A 16,180-nucleotide genomic window follows, 5' to 3' on the forward strand; every position below is an offset into this window, starting at 1 on the left:
TGTCCTTCGAAGAATTATTTCGCCAAATACGAAGTTGTTGATTTTATTATCATCTCTTCAGCATAATCAGCAATGAAAGTCGACAGACATAAAGTAAAATTTCTTTATCAAACAATAGATGAAGGAAAACTGAGATAAACCACATTTATTCATTAAAGCATTTATGACAGTTTATCTCTACTCCATGGTTTAAATATGCGCATAAATATTTCCAACTTTTTGTTGATAACAGTCTAACAAATTACATAATTTGACAATATATTGACTAAATTTAAAAGCATTCAGCAAGGAATTTGATAATATATATGACAGAGACCTTATGAGAGAAATCCAAAAGTAGAAATCAGACGAATTCACAATAAACTAAAATCTTTGATTGTAATATAAATTCAATAAGTTTGGCAGTGTTCTCTTGATTTTTCCCCGAGACGTCGGGAATATCAAGTAAGCCTGTTATTTACATTTATATTGTTAGGGCTTTAACCTGACAAATCCCAAATAGCTTAGAACAAACGAAACATCTATAAACCATAGTTTACTCTGACAGTAGAGTGATAATATATTGAGGTTAGAACATCGGTATTAAATTAAGTCTCTGTAATGTTTGCCTTCAACGGTATTTAACAAAAATCATCATGACATTTCCAGCTTAGGCAACTTTCTACGAATCAATGTTCAACAATTTCCGTAATTAGACACCCTTGGTACAACGCGCAAAATTTCACAATGTGAAGTGATCTCTTTCTTTAGAAAAGTTTATCAATAATGTACCATATCTATACAAATTAAATAAAAGGGCATTCTGTGACATTAGATACTTCATGGTCCTAATTACTACAAATATTCTAAAACACAAAAGACTAATGACTACTTTCATATCTTTAAGGTCATATCTGTTAACAATAACTAATTAGTTGTGTTTACATTCTTGAGCACATTTTGTTTTTTTTACAAGTAAAACCTCTTTTTTTCAACAAAGTGAAATTACGTATTAAACGAAATTTAACCTTCCCTACACGTATAATGTCCTACATCAATGAAAAACATTTTAGCTACTTGAAAAGACAGCAATATCTTGTGATTATTTTAAAATAATTAAAAAAATCTATTCAAGATGGAATAGCCATTTATATATAATGCATGGTTTCTTTGGTTAATTGTCTGTGTATGTAAACGCTTTACGCTGATGACAATAAACATTAAGTGCAACTGATTTGAACATTGTAATGGTGACTGATCAAGACTAATTAATTGTATGAACTATGACTAAAAGAAAAAGGCAAATGATCTTTATAAAGATAAATTACTCATATTTGTTCACTCTTGCTCACCAAGGTAAAAAGGCCAGTTTTTTGCATTAAAAGAATTACATGCAAGGAGTTGTACAAAATGTTTTGTTTGACATTCATGTTCCATTGTTATGTTATTTTGCTTTTCAGACCATTGTCTGGACCTACTTTTCAGACCATTGTCAGGATCTACTTTTTAGATCATTGTCTGGACCTACTTTTCAGACCATTGTCAGGATCTACTTTTTAGATCATTGTCTGGACCTACTTTTCAGACCATTGTCAGGATCTACGTTTTAGATCATTGTCTGGACCTACTTTTCAGACCATTGTCAGGATCTACTTTTTAGATCATTGTCTGGACCTACTTTTCAGACCATTGTCAGGATCTACTTTTTAGATCATTGTCTGGACCTACTTTTCAGACCATTGTCTGGACCTACTTTAAGTTGTTCTGATACGTTATAAATTGCCTGAATGTTACGTGAAGAGTTATTTCAAGGGAAACATCTTTCTTTAAGTTTGTTTTGAAAGATAAAATCTGTAATAATCAGGATTTTTCCCTCAGAGTAAAAATTTTATTGACATTATTTCCAAGATTCTAGTTACAATTTAAAAAAAACGCAGTTGTACTCAAAAACAGATCAAAGGACTTTAAATAGATTACCCCTGAAAAAAAGGATCATATTACTTTCCTTTCAAGGTCATGTGTTTCTGAAACAAAACAATCTTTGCTCAGCTTTTCATTATTACTCTTGAATCTAATCTAAGAAATTCAATTTGAACAACCCTTGTCAATACTTCTAACTTCACTTATTTTAAATGCCATATAAGAACGAAAAGTCCTAATTTAAAACTGGTTAAAATCGGCCATGGTATAGATATACAAAAAAGACGACCGTTTAATTTCCTGGAGAAAAAAAAACTCCAGGAAAAATTTAGCGTACCAGAGACTGACATTTTACCATGCAAACTGCCAATTGAAATAAAGCTTAGTGAAATAAAATAAACAGTTTATACTTCCATTTTCAAAATTGTTAACGACTAATAGACATTCTATAAGTAACTGGTTTTTCAAATATTAAAGTCTTGTCCAAACACAAAGACTGTAGACATTTTTTTTTCTTTGTATACCTTTGAAAGAAATGGGAAATGATGTACATGGTTCAAAGATCAATAGCAAATTCAGTGGAATAAGAATACACTAATAAAAATTGAAGTATTATCAGAAAAGTTTCATGATAGCTTCACCTTTAACAGCGATAAAAGAGAACGATATAGAAATGTGTCAATAATTTACGAAAGCCACGAACAACCATTCAAAATTCAAGGAACGTACTCAGAATGGTTTATTTTCGCGCGGCTTTCGATCAGGGGATTCCTGATATTAGTAAGAGACTAAAAGAGTATGATGATATATTAAGGTATTTTATCCTTTTAGATAGCCACCATAGTAGGCAAAGGAAGTGAACTAATTGTTCATTTATACTTGTTATTGTCTGCTATTATCTTTTATTGCATCTTTGTATACACCACACAACAGCAATTCTTCACTGCATGGCATAACATTGTACCTTAGATAAAAAAAGATTGCGTGTAATGTCTGGTATTTTGCTCTACAATATAATGAATCACAAAAACTTAGCTTTACCATAATTAATTGATGTTACAGCAAATTTAAAAACAAAGAAAAGCAAGATAAATCACTCGTAGAAATGACTTGTACAGATGAGCAATTGATAGGTTCTTTCAATAATGCCACCCTTTCTCACACCGAGCTGTAAGAACATCATATTTCATAAGTGTGATTTATAAGCAGAGCTTGCAGTTGAGGTTTTGTTTCCTTCGTGTTATGATTTTTTCTTAAATATTTGTTATCATATATATTGACTAGTCAATAGCTTATTGCCTAGGCTTTAGGCTTAATACCTGATTTTGCTTATTGCCGCTAACATATACAGAGACGCACATAATAGTTTCAAAAAATTTGTTCATTCCAAAATATGGTTATACAAATTAAGAAATGAGTTTGGGAATCACATAAGGGAAGAATATTCAAAACCTCGTTCAACGTCAGAATATCAACTCTCAAATAAACATGAATACAATAATTGGAACGATATTGTACGTGTTATTTTGGTTTGTTCGTTGTTGTGTGTGTCTTTGTTCCTTGTCTGGTGTTTATGCTTGGAATATATCCTTTTTGATTTTCGCTAAAATTTTGGTATCCTTAATTTGTCCTACATAGGCAAACATTGTTTACTTGTAATTCGTGTTAATCGAGTTTCACCTGAAATCCACGTAAACATCACAAGAGATTAACGTGATTTTTAATTGTCTCAGTAACGTATACTTTGTATGTATGATTTTAGTAACTTTGTGTTCTTTGTTGTATATGTCTGTTTTCCATGTCTGGTCTTTGTCCCTGGATTACATCCTTTTGATTACCGCTATAACCTTGATTCACTTGATTACTCTTTAACAAGAAATTCACTTAACATGAACATTATATGAAAAATTTACATTAATTTCACGTGAACGCTCGATTCACTTGAATTTTACGTAAATTCTAAAACAAATTTTGCCACGTTCAAATGAAAATCATGTAAAATTTATGTGAAAATCATCTGAAATAATTTTGCTTTCTTCACTTCTCAGATCATTTACAGTATGTGTATATTGTATATTATTTTTTATTCCCTGGCTTGTCTCACTTTCATACGTATTATTAAAGTTATCAATGTGTCATATAATAATAAATATACAAGCATTTGTTAAGCTTTTAGCTCTTTTTCTAACTCGATCCTTAATATCAAGTCAAATTACGAATATACTGCACAGAACTTGCCCGCCCGTAGTAAACTGGCCACAAGTTCCTTAGTAATACATGTATTCCTTTAAAGTATTACCATCAAATATTTATTCATTACTCATCTGCGGAGGGATTGGATATATATAAAATCGTAGGTTTTTACATTTATGTAAAAGTCATTATTTACATTACAAAAAGGCTTGTTGGAAGTCTATGTGAGAACTGCCATGTGTTTCTATGTAAGTCGCTGGTTTGAGGATTGATTGTTGGGGTTTAACGTCCGAGCAGCAATATTTCAGCTAGTTTGAGGATTGAGGATAGTAGTGAGCTACTACTTAAACGATTACTTTTGCTTTGTTTGAGTGACATTTATTTCATTTTATGAGACCTAATTTAATTTTATAAAGTAACAGGAGGTAATTATAACATAATACTGAGTAAGATTCGAAATTGTAAGGTAACTTATTAGGGTTGAATTAAGAAAAACCTAGACGAAAATCCATAGTCTAAAGAATTACTGAAAATCTAATATAAGCAGGAACGAAGGGTTATAATGGGATGTAAATGAACGTAGTCTTCCGTAATCAGCCGACGTAGGATAATTTTATTGAACAACACGATTAAGCCTAAAAGGTCAGACGCATATCCATCACATATGTACAAATAGTATACAGAAGTAAAATGTAAACTGTTTGGACATATAGTTATTGCTCTGCTAGGGAAATCATTTTGTCATTTATTTTGGTAACAAATCCAGATTCAGGTTATTTATAAGTGCGGAAAATGACGCAAAGCGATTTTTCATTATAGACAGGCTGTTGAAATTGACAATAATTAAGGTAATTAATCAATGCTGCGCCGGTTCTAATCACTTTCTCAATCTGATGTGTTCAGAAAAATAAAAATCTTTAAAGAAATAGATCGATAATGTCCTACTCTAGATTATAACATTTAAGATATATAGCTTCAGATATCATCAGACATTTTTTTTTATTACGAAATTGTAAATAGAAACATGATTGATTGTATAAGTCGGTCATTATCCCTGGACGATATTAAGTACACATGGAATATCTGACATAATAACTTCTCAATAAGTAGTTGTCTCCCTTGGTATCTCAAGTCGTCGGCGTGCCCTTTAAAAGATTTGGTGGACACATTATCAATGTAGGGTCACTTAACTCAAAAACAAAATTAATGCAATAAAGTTAATGGTAGTCAAGAAAACTTGAAACCAGAAATAACATTCCCAGCTAAACAAAATAAAAGTCTAAGGAATTAATTTATTAAATGATGTAATCTGCTCTTCCAAACGTTACTGAGACAATTAAAAATTTGGCATTTTGACATTTTCAGAAATAATTGGATGCATTTAATTTTTTGTTTACAAAAATAAAATGTTTAACAGCATACTGTTGACCAGATTTCTATGGCAGGAGAATAACTGAAATTCGTGTTCGTCAATTATATTGTTGATGCCAGCATTAGTTCACTCATATTGTCAGTTTCAGTTAGATAAAATAATTTTCTTATCAGGATGATTCAAATCTAAATTATTTTATCTTAGTACTATTCCTGCATAACTATCAGATGGAATGATAGTTATTACATCGGTTAATATACGATTGTTTTATAATCTCTTACTATGCAGTGATCAGAATTGTTTGGGCAGCTTGAACTTTTCATGTTATTAAGTTTGACATAAAATTGCGTAATTCTGGAATCTTTTGTAGTCTAATACATGCAAATAAGATTAGCATCGAATGACATTTTTTACAGTTATTTGATCAAGGATTGGAATTGATCAGTAAAACCGACAAGAATTGGGGAAAGTTGTACAGATTGTCTATCAAAAAACCTATATAGAAATTACCAACATTAACTATCATTATCACGTCATCTTAGTACCGTCATTTATTACATTTTCACAAAAGTGCAAGTATTCAATTGAAGTCAAAAACATAACTATAAGTATTTTTTTTATTATAAGCATCTGATGATTACACTAGTTTGTTTATATTTTTATATAATTTAAATTCAGAAGTAATACGCTCTCTGATCAGGTGAAAAATTTCGTCCATCATCTCAAGACAAAATTTGATTACTTCATCAATGTTGGTAAGCTACACGTTCAATTTTAACACTAAAATTACAATAATAAGGAATTAACGCTATATATTTTACATCTATGTGAAATAAGATCAAAGTATGTTGTGTACACTTTTAATATGAATGGAATTGTTTTTTTTTTAATATATTACCTTAACAAATGTTTTTCGTTGGGTTGTGATTATTAGGGCTATATACGGATGTAACTATAAATAAAAAAAAATATTGGCGATGACCATTTCTATCACGATGTTACTTTTTTCGGATCAGTAAATGAGCGCATTTCATTAAACAAACCGTAACTAAGCAGCCACCAAAACTTAAGCTTACAGAGCAAACCCAGATGCGTGACCTCAAAATGTATGACAAAATCAAGTTAAAAGTTGGTTAGTCTATTTGTAAATTATAAGAGACAAATACAGCCTTGGAATCAATTTCCGTCGAACTGACTTCTAAAATATCTAACTATATAACCAATCGGGAGCCATCAACATTCACGAGACATTTCATTGTCATTTCCGACTATCAATGTGCCTAATCCAGAACTTCAATTAAAATAGATATTTTTCAATTACAAATTAATACCTTTGATACAAAGTCATCTATTTACTGGCCAAACTTGATCAGCATTCGCTCAGTTATTACTCATGTGGATGGTTAACTCAATTAATCCTACCTTTTTAGCATTTTTATTCTTTTTTTGACATATTGAAGTCCTAATTAAACTTTTAGCTTTGCAGTTAATTCAATCCGTGTATGAAGATGGTAATTGTTGTTTACTTTTTTTTTATTTTATTGAAAGTTTTAGTTCTTACTGGAAATATTAATTACTTAATGAACTCTCGTGCTCTTATTATGTGTGCTTCATTAACTCTTGTAATGAGATTGTATAAGATGTAGATTTAAATTAATTGACAGGAATTGTGTAATGGGACATAAAACCTCTTTTATCACTTGTGCATTCTTATAAATAGCGACAAGAATGGGATCAATCAGAAAGAGACTGTGGCTCAATTGGATTTTTAAATGGACTAAACAAAGTTTCAAGATACAAATCAATTATAGTCAATCGATTAATAACAAAAGAACAATTATCCTTGTCATTGAAGCTGAATGGCGATAGTACCAACTACTTAACTGTTAAAGATACGACCGGGCAAAGTTTTTAACATGCAACCTTATAGATTTAAACTAAGTACTTGAAAAAGAGTTAAAACAGTATCAGTTGAACACACAAACATAAAATTAATATCGGAGCAAACAGTTCATTTTAGTTGTCAAGGATTAGGAAATCATCACGACTGCGAATAAATACATACCAGCTATGAAAACAAATTGTCGGCTACTTTTGGAATTATTGTATATGTTTCACTGGTCAATAGACTATATGATATGTTCCACCTGCTATACAAAATGAATCGAAACACACGACTGAAGGTGTACCTTCGCTCTGTATAACTCAGAGTACTTGATGAAAGATTTCGTTAAAATTAGTTTGTGGTTAAAACTCGAGAATTATATTGATATTAACTTACGTTCCAATGCGAGCCACTCTATTTATTTCAGCAATCGCCTGAAAAAAAGTGAATCAATCTTAAAATGCACATTCATATTATTATAATTTGCACATACAATTAATGCTTACTATATGCATGCTTTGGGTTTTAAGGAACTGAAATATATAAAAAAAAACATGTTAATGATTGTCATTTAAGTGAAAGTATGGTGTTCAACTTTAAACGAAATCAAGGATTTACCTTTACGCCATTCAACTCGTTTTAAGTTGTCCCTAGTTGTAATTGTTGTGAAACATTTCGTTTTTCATATTTAGACTGCCAAAATGTTAACATTTAACAGTAATAAATATAAAGCATCTTAACATTATTCATTATTTTTTGTCGAATCAACCATGATTTAGTTATTTTGAAGAACCACAAGTTTTAAATAAATTCATAGTGTTACGGTCAAGTATTTACATTGCTCTTATGAATTGCTCTAACTCAACACGACTCTTGCTGTCATTGTTTTGTAATGTCTTACGGAACAAGAACCTACCTTCAAAGCTAAGTTTTAGAATGTTTTTTAATCCATATAATGTTCGTAGAGACTGTGGGAGAAGTGACACGACGTACCCTAATACTTCTTTAATAGGGAGTGTCACTGAGATTCTGTAACCCCACATTTATTTTGCTTTAGTGAAAACAATGTAGACCTTTTCATATGTTTTGTCATAACTAAAGAGACCTAATCTTCTTTATATATAAAGAATTTTCAAAAATTATAATACACTAGGACATATAATAACAATATTCGTCTTGCATTTATTCCACAAAAAAAAAACGAACAAAATTCCAAAAAAAAATTATTAACTTCCCATATAATTGTGTTTTTTCGTACCTATTCACGTATTTACAGAGTGGAAAACGGTACCTATTCCAGCGGTTAATCCGATCACATTGTAAAGAAGGTGCCCCCTCCCCCGTGAGTAGAGATTATAGAGTATCAGTGTCGAATCTATTATAAGTATTTATATCAACTCAAAATGAAATTTCTCTTTTTCGTGAAGACAAATCTACTTATATATTGAAGTCAAAAACACCTTTTATGTTAACGGACCAATAAGTATCAGGAATATAATTTGACAGAATGTAACGGCATAACCTTTAAAATTTGTATTTAGACTTTTACATCCTAATATCATAAATTTGCCAGATTTTATTTCCTATTATCTTTGTTGATTCCTTCATATCAGACAATCATCAAATGATTGGTAATACTTCGTAATAACTATCAAAATGATAGTAGAATAATACCCATGTTCTTATAACGGTGCCAGAGTTAATGATATTTGTACGACTATAACCCTCCCTTCTTATTCCTAATTCAAAATTGATTACCATGGATGAAATATTTCTTTCTTCTTGTAACATTTCATGTTGTTTTATAATCATTGTTTCTATTACTTTGAAGTGACTTAATCATTAACGAGGCAATAAAAGTGTCGATGTTTATTTCATGTACTAGACCTGAACTAAAATGATAGTCTACTAAAAATACAAGCTGCTTAATGTAAACAGATGATAATTTACAATTGCGTTTAGGTGCCCAGGAGATAGACCTAAGGTAAGGTACACAACTCTCACAAATCATTGGAACGTGTGTATTCAGCATTTGACATCAATCTCATATAAACATCAACAACGTAACTTGGGTTGGTTTCATTCTGTGTTGAAAGTCTTGGGTGAAATTGAATATGATACAAACATATAACTGATTCAAAAATTATGTCCCTGACCCTAGAACTACCTCCTTAAGTTGATAAATATGTTTCTTGAATTGCGTGTATGAAATATACATGTTAAGACAAGTTTTACAAATGTTTTTGATTTTGAACATTTTGAATAACAAACATTAAAAACTTCTCTAAATGCATTAAGATCCTAGCTTTTCCTTTGAACTCTTTCATTCAGGATGAAATGTACAAGTTTGATTTTGTTCCCAACCATGAACGGTTATCTCTGTTCAGAAATATGCTTTGAATTTTTCTTGTGTGTATGAAAACAATTTATTGAAATTTGATTGGGCTAAATTTAAAATGTCGATAATTTTCTGCGAAAAAATAATGAAAATAATACATTATATTTTTAGTTTCAGTTCTGTTAAAGGATAAGCTCCCTTGAAACAATACTAAAAAAAGAACAAAATAGAAAAAAATCCGTTGTTCAAAATGCAATGTGGAGCAGAACAAACATATAACAGACATTTTTTTCTGTATCTTGAAAAGCAACACATTTGGCGTTAATTAAACAAAAAAAAGTACGGTCAGTCGGGAATCATGTCCAAATTTATAATTATCTTTTTTGCTAAAATCTTGTGTCATTTTGTCTTTTCATAAGGCTGTTAACAACTGTGATGGAATTAAGGCTAATTCTTAATAATGGAACTTATCTCAGCCTTCAGACAAAACAGGTCCTCGGTGTAACGAATAAATGGAGTCGAAATAATCAACTGTTGCAAGTGACTGATGTTGCGTGTTTTTAGAATAACCTATTTAAATGCTGATTGACTTCTACGACAGTTAAGTTACCATTTAAGTAAACACTTTGTTTTCAATCATGTGTTGTAATGGGCGCCTTCCACAGTAACAAAGTCACGAATCTTAGCATGTGTTTTTCGTTAAGCGTGCATTACAGAACATTCGAGTCATATTTTAAACGATGTTACCAATGCTATTAATTAATTTTTTTACTTGATTTTATTTTGATTTATATATGTTTGTTGTGGTAGCTTTTTTGTTATTTCTTACTTTTAACATATGCGTTCGGGACATTTTGACCATAAATCTCAATGATTGACCTTCCAGAAAGCTCATTAGATGTTTCTTTACTTCTACCTAATAATATTAGAGAAAGATTTCTTCAAACCTTTACTTAAACAAAACAAAAACCAACATATCTAATCGTTAATGTTCTTTGATTAATTAATAACGTGCATAAAACTTTCAGACAAAGTTAAATTTATGAGATGCAATGTTTGTTTTATCTTTAACATCCCGAACACTTAACTTTTTTAGTGTAACAGGCTTTAGATAATACGATCATCTTTTCTGCTTAGCTAAAGACGATTTCCTTAAAGATAAGGCCCATTATGACAGAAAAAAATCTCTATTCACATATAAATCATATTGTTCGTGTAATTGTTAAAAGTAAAATGCATTTAATATTTTTATTTCCGTTTATTTTCAACTAAATGTCCATTGAACAAAGGCAATATATATAAACAAAACGTGTACATTACCAATGGTAATTCAAATCTGTTACCAGGGTTAAATTCTACTAATATTTTACATTAGGGAAGATGTTTTCCTTCTTACATAATGTTTCCAAGCGCTAAGAATTTGACGAAGTGAAAAATAATTGCCGACGTGATTTGTTCGTTCTCAGTGGCTACCACTAATTTACTGGTATAGATCGATACCTGGGAAAACCTATAAGAGATAATAGATTGCTTATTCAACCAAAATTTTAAGACTTTCGTAGATTTGTGTAGAATCTCTTATATTATAATACGTTGACATTTCGTGACATAAGGTTTTTTCTTTTTTCTTCTAAAAGCCGCTCTAAAATATTAAAGTTAATAGCCAAAACGTACTAACAAAGCCTTATAAAAAGTCTACATTCATTTACTTATGAATTATTTTTGGTTGTCATACTTAATCATTACTGCGTTTAACTCTGTCAAGTTGATTCTTATTTTGTGGCTGTCGTTGTCGTAATTTTCTTCATGGTTGATTATTAGATAGAATTTGTGCCACGAATGTCTGTGATAATTTGTGACAAAATAGTCGATAAAAGAATGCACATGCAGTTGATCCTAAAACTTCAAACTTTTGATATATTACTGAAACACGCAAATACCCATTGATTTTGAATGGAATGAGTTTTTATTTTACAGCTATTCTTCATTTTATTCACTTTTCATGCCCATGTACATATAAAACCGTAACTAGTTGTAATAATAAACATTAATAGAGGGACATGAACGAAAGTCTATTTACATGTTTATGTTTTACAAAAGCGCCCTCTTAAAATAAACAAACAAATAAACAGTCTTCATGCATGAGTAAACTAAAATAAAGCAACAAATGAGGTACAAGTACAAAAAGGCAAATATATAAAACAATCTTGTCGTCAATAACCGATACATTCGTATCAGAAAAGCAAGGAAATTGGTATGAAATTACCCATTATCCTTAAATCTGTAAAAAGAATTATCATCTCGCAATTTCATCATCGCTTCCGGGTTTATACTTTTCATATCACTTTTATAAGTATCGTTAACGTTAGAAATATGATTTATCATAGAAACATTCTTAAATAAAGCAGGGTAAAGTAATGCTTTAAAAGTTAAATGTAACTAGTTATTATCATAAGGGGGTTATTCTTGAGATATATGTCTTAATGTCTTATGTCTTAATCATGGCTTTTGAAAGGTCAAATCTAACATGAGAAAATCACACAATGAAGTGTTCGTAACACATATATAATTATTATTTGTTTTAGTTTTAAATCTTTGCGCAACTAGATATTTCATTTTTCTTGTAGAAAAGAAGTTGTAGAAAAATATCTGAAAGGGAGCAAATTTAATTTTATAAATCAATATTCAAGGTTGCATTCTAAAACATCAAGGATCAGTCGAAACGACACATTGCGTTTTTTTTTTTTTCGAATCTTGTCCTTTATGTTTTACATAATTCTGTTTTCTTTTGAATAACATACATTAATATATGAATAAGTCACTCAAAATGTTACATTGTTTTCTTTGTGTACAAACTGTATTTTTGAAATAATAAGCTTTTAAACATTCAAGAACAATTGAAAACAGTAAGTAAGGAAAAATCATCACCACAGTTCGTTTCAAAAGTATGATGAGACATATTAAGACCACCCTCCCCCCCCCAAAAAAAAATATAGGTATAGGTAATATTTCCCATATCGGTAGAAAGCAGGTGCTTTGTAAAGAATACAAACACGCTGGAGAAAACCATAAGTCCAGAGGTTGTTTTGTTTGTTTGTTGGGGTTTAACGTCCGAGCAGCAATATTTCAGCTTTATTCAGACAATGAACATGAAATGGATGATAAAAATGAACATGAAATGAAAAAAAATGGATGGGTCACAAGGATAATAGGGTCGACAAATTTTGATTGCCACTGGGAAAAGGGGGATGGGTAAGGTCGGGCAATTTAGCCTCCTGTGGCGGAGCGCAAAGGTTCCTACTCCTATCGAATACCACAGTAGGGTTCTTTAACGTGCGAGGAACGTGGCATCTTTCCTAACACGGTGCACCACTATGGTTTGCGGTCAGGTTTTCCGTATTATAGCCTGGCAACCCCAGCATGTAACACGCCAGGGGTACCCCATTTCACAACCTGGGGCACACATCCCAGTTGCTCTGTGGGCAGAGCGCCTAGCCCCCGGCTAGGTTTCTGAGCACTATTTAGTCGCCTTTTCTTTTAACACCCGGACTTGCACGGGGCGTCCAGAAGTTGAACTTGTTTAGTTCGTGGATTAAAAAAACGCTAATACCAATGCAGACAGGAACCATTTGACCTTTTTATCAAAAATGGTTTTCTTAATTAAAATATTAAAAACATGTCCGGTCTTTTTAAGAGTCGAATCCCATCGGGACTAAGTTTTCCATGTTTAAAAAAAATCTGCGAGCAAAACCAAGTTTGCCAGACGAGGTGACTAAGATTATTGAGAAGTCTGGTAAGTGGTCGAACCCTCAGTCTAAAGAACTATCGCAATACCCCAGGTAAAATAAGCGTAGGTTTTAGCCTCGGGGATTTTAAGCTCATTAGCGGGAAATCTGATTGCGAGCCAATATGGGCCAACGTGTAGAGAAAGTTACGCGTCTTGTGCATGTTGAACTTTAGATATCATCAGGAATAGGCTCTTTCTGGCAACTCCTGACGTGAAAATTTACCGCATTTTTCCGTCTGCCTAAATGGTTACTGAATTAAAAAAATATTTTCCTACACTGCCATAGTCAATAATCATTTTATTTTCTGTTTCAACTTTGTTGTCGATCTGCATATGTATGAAATACATTATAAATGAGCGAACAAGTGCTTATTCAACATTATAATACTAATTAACCACATAGAAGTCGAAAATTAAGCATACCTAGATTTTTTTTCAAACAATCATGAAGAATTATTGTTGCATATCATCATATGTTATTGTTTGAATGATTGAAACTTTAAACGTATTAATGCAAAGGTATCATTTGTAGTCTCGGAACCTACCAGCTGAATAGATCTAGACTTGGTAAAATATCGAATTAAAGAAACCCTATTCAAACCTAACTTTAAATATGAAAAGATTATCATGATAAAAGGTAGAAATACTTATGACTTTTGTCAGTTAAGCGCTTAGAGTGATCCAAGAAGAGCTATCACAGATTTTCAACTGTTGTTCATAGCATTTCCCATTTCCCTTTGCGTCAAAGTACTTTAAAGCAGATGAGTAGTTAAAGTATTATATAATTTTACAACTTACCGTATGGTATATTATGTACGTACCAGTACTTGCTAAAGATTAAATCTTATCATCTCATCACATGAGCAGTTGACTTCTGAGAAGCTGGAGAACCATTAAGATATTCCATTAAAGTCAACTATTGTCTTTGTTTTCTTTATGATAAATCGACCGTAGCGTTAAACTGTATGGTAAATTCTTAATTACTATCAACTGATCTAGCAAACACCTTCTGTAACAGCTCTTCTTCTAAGTATGCAAAAATTATATCTACTCCATTTATTTGTAGATTTATCCCAAGATGAAAGATAAAGACATATGAAAAAACACGAGAAATTGGGTGCAACAGGTGCTTTCTTGTGAAAACAATGCGATTTTTTTATCCATGGATTGATATTTTGCTTTTATCGTCTTATGAATTAATTAAACGACGGAACACATTGAAATTTTAAGGTGGATTAATGCTAAATACAATTTTAATCAAAACAGTATTTTCTGAAGTCATAATACAAACCGAAGAAGAACAGTAGACTTTTAATAATATAATATATGATTGTTAAACAAATTGTTTGTGATGGTAGATGCAAGCACCAGGTTCGATTTTACTATGAGCACAGTATACCCTTAAATGACGTATGATTTAGATAATATATATATACATATATATAACATAGATAATATATATATTGTCTTTAAGTAATATAGTATCAATAATGAAAATGGAGGTCGATACTCTTCCAATGAAGCATGTCAAGGAGGCAGCAGTAAGATCATTGTTTTGGATATTGTTTTGTTTTATTTGTTTTTTTAATCTTAGCTAAAATACATTTGACGTTCAAAAAGATATGCAACTCTTAGTCATAAATCTATATATATGAGGTAGAACAATTTGATTTAATTTACAAAATGAAAGTATGAGTTCTGGAACAGAAAATCCTTTCTACAAGAATTCTGCTAGAATAACATATCTACTAATCACCGTTTCGCTGGAATATAAGGACATTAAAGAAAATATTGACGTATTAGGCAAATTTTTCATGTTTAAGCAACGAAAAAAAGAAAAAGACGGTTCTAACTTTTTGAATACGACTTTTTCAGTTTGTCCCATGTAACATTGTTATTTTTTTATAAATTAGATATACTAAACTACTGTTTGCAGGCAAATAAATGTAAAACATATCATTGTCTTATCAAACAGGGAGATTCTGGTTGTCATAGTAATCTTCTTTAATTTTCTTGTGTTGACATTGAAAAATAATTAGTCTCATTCAGAAACAGGATATGTGTCCCGTATGATAATGAAAACGACTAACTGATTGTAGAAGCAAATTTTAAATAAAGACAGGATGATAATGATATTACTAAATACATGTACATGTAGTTTTGCTAAAATTTATAACTGTTAAGCAACGTTAGCCTCAAGACGGTGTGTTTTGAAAACAGATATACACAACAAAGAACATAAAGTAACTAAAATCATACATACAAAGTAACAAAAGTAAATGAGCAGCTCGGACTCCACTAAAAACTGGGATCATGGAACAGGTGCACCGGTAGAGTAAGCGGCGTCTAGTATACTTTTCTAAAAACAACCGGCCGAGTTGCTCATAAAAAGACAAGTCCGAGGTAGACACTGTCAGATGCGATTTTTAAGCTCCCGACTGAACATGCACACATTGGGTGTTGATGATTTTTTCTCGCCATAAATATACTGAACTCAGTTGACAATACAACCATAAACGCGCCCTTTAGAAGTGTATCAAGTTCAAGATCAAATGACCCGGCGTTTTCAGTTGTTCCTTGATTAATGGTGGGTTTCATTGCTGCATTATTTAATTTATTTACATCATGATATTTTGTTGAATTGAATGACATCGCCCCAACAGTGATTTGTGACTCTTGTCGGAGAACTGCATTATTGTTGCTAGA

The 16,180-nt window shown here is 31.3% G+C and overlaps 1 protein-coding gene across 7 annotated transcripts in view; it reads right to left on the minus strand.

The window, feature by feature from the left end:
- The window catches only part of LOC148619168 (allatostatin-A receptor-like), a 36,902-nt gene that overhangs the window by 15,127 nt on the left and 5,595 nt on the right, over positions 1–16,180 (minus strand). For 2 of the 7 annotated variants that reach the window (XM_088578782.1, XM_088578784.1), the window contains exons 1-2: positions 14,273–14,425; positions 7,746–7,783 (exon numbers count right to left, since the gene is read on the minus strand). The exons of 1 other annotated variant lie outside the window; for it this stretch is intronic. The gene's annotated coding sequence lies outside the window, so the exon portion shown is untranslated. Of the gene's footprint in view, positions 1–7,745; positions 7,784–14,272; positions 14,426–16,180 lie in introns of those variants that run through there. 4 more of the 7 variants (XM_088578781.1, XM_088578783.1, XM_088578779.1 and 1 more) reach the window with 2 other exon arrangements.

Source organism: Perna viridis, chromosome 4, assembly GCF_037379345.1.
Source record: "Perna viridis isolate PV_CMFRI_1.1 ecotype Kerala chromosome 4, ASM3737934v1, whole genome shotgun sequence".
In the NCBI taxonomy this organism is placed as follows: domain Eukaryota; kingdom Metazoa; phylum Mollusca; class Bivalvia; order Mytilida; family Mytilidae; genus Perna; species Perna viridis.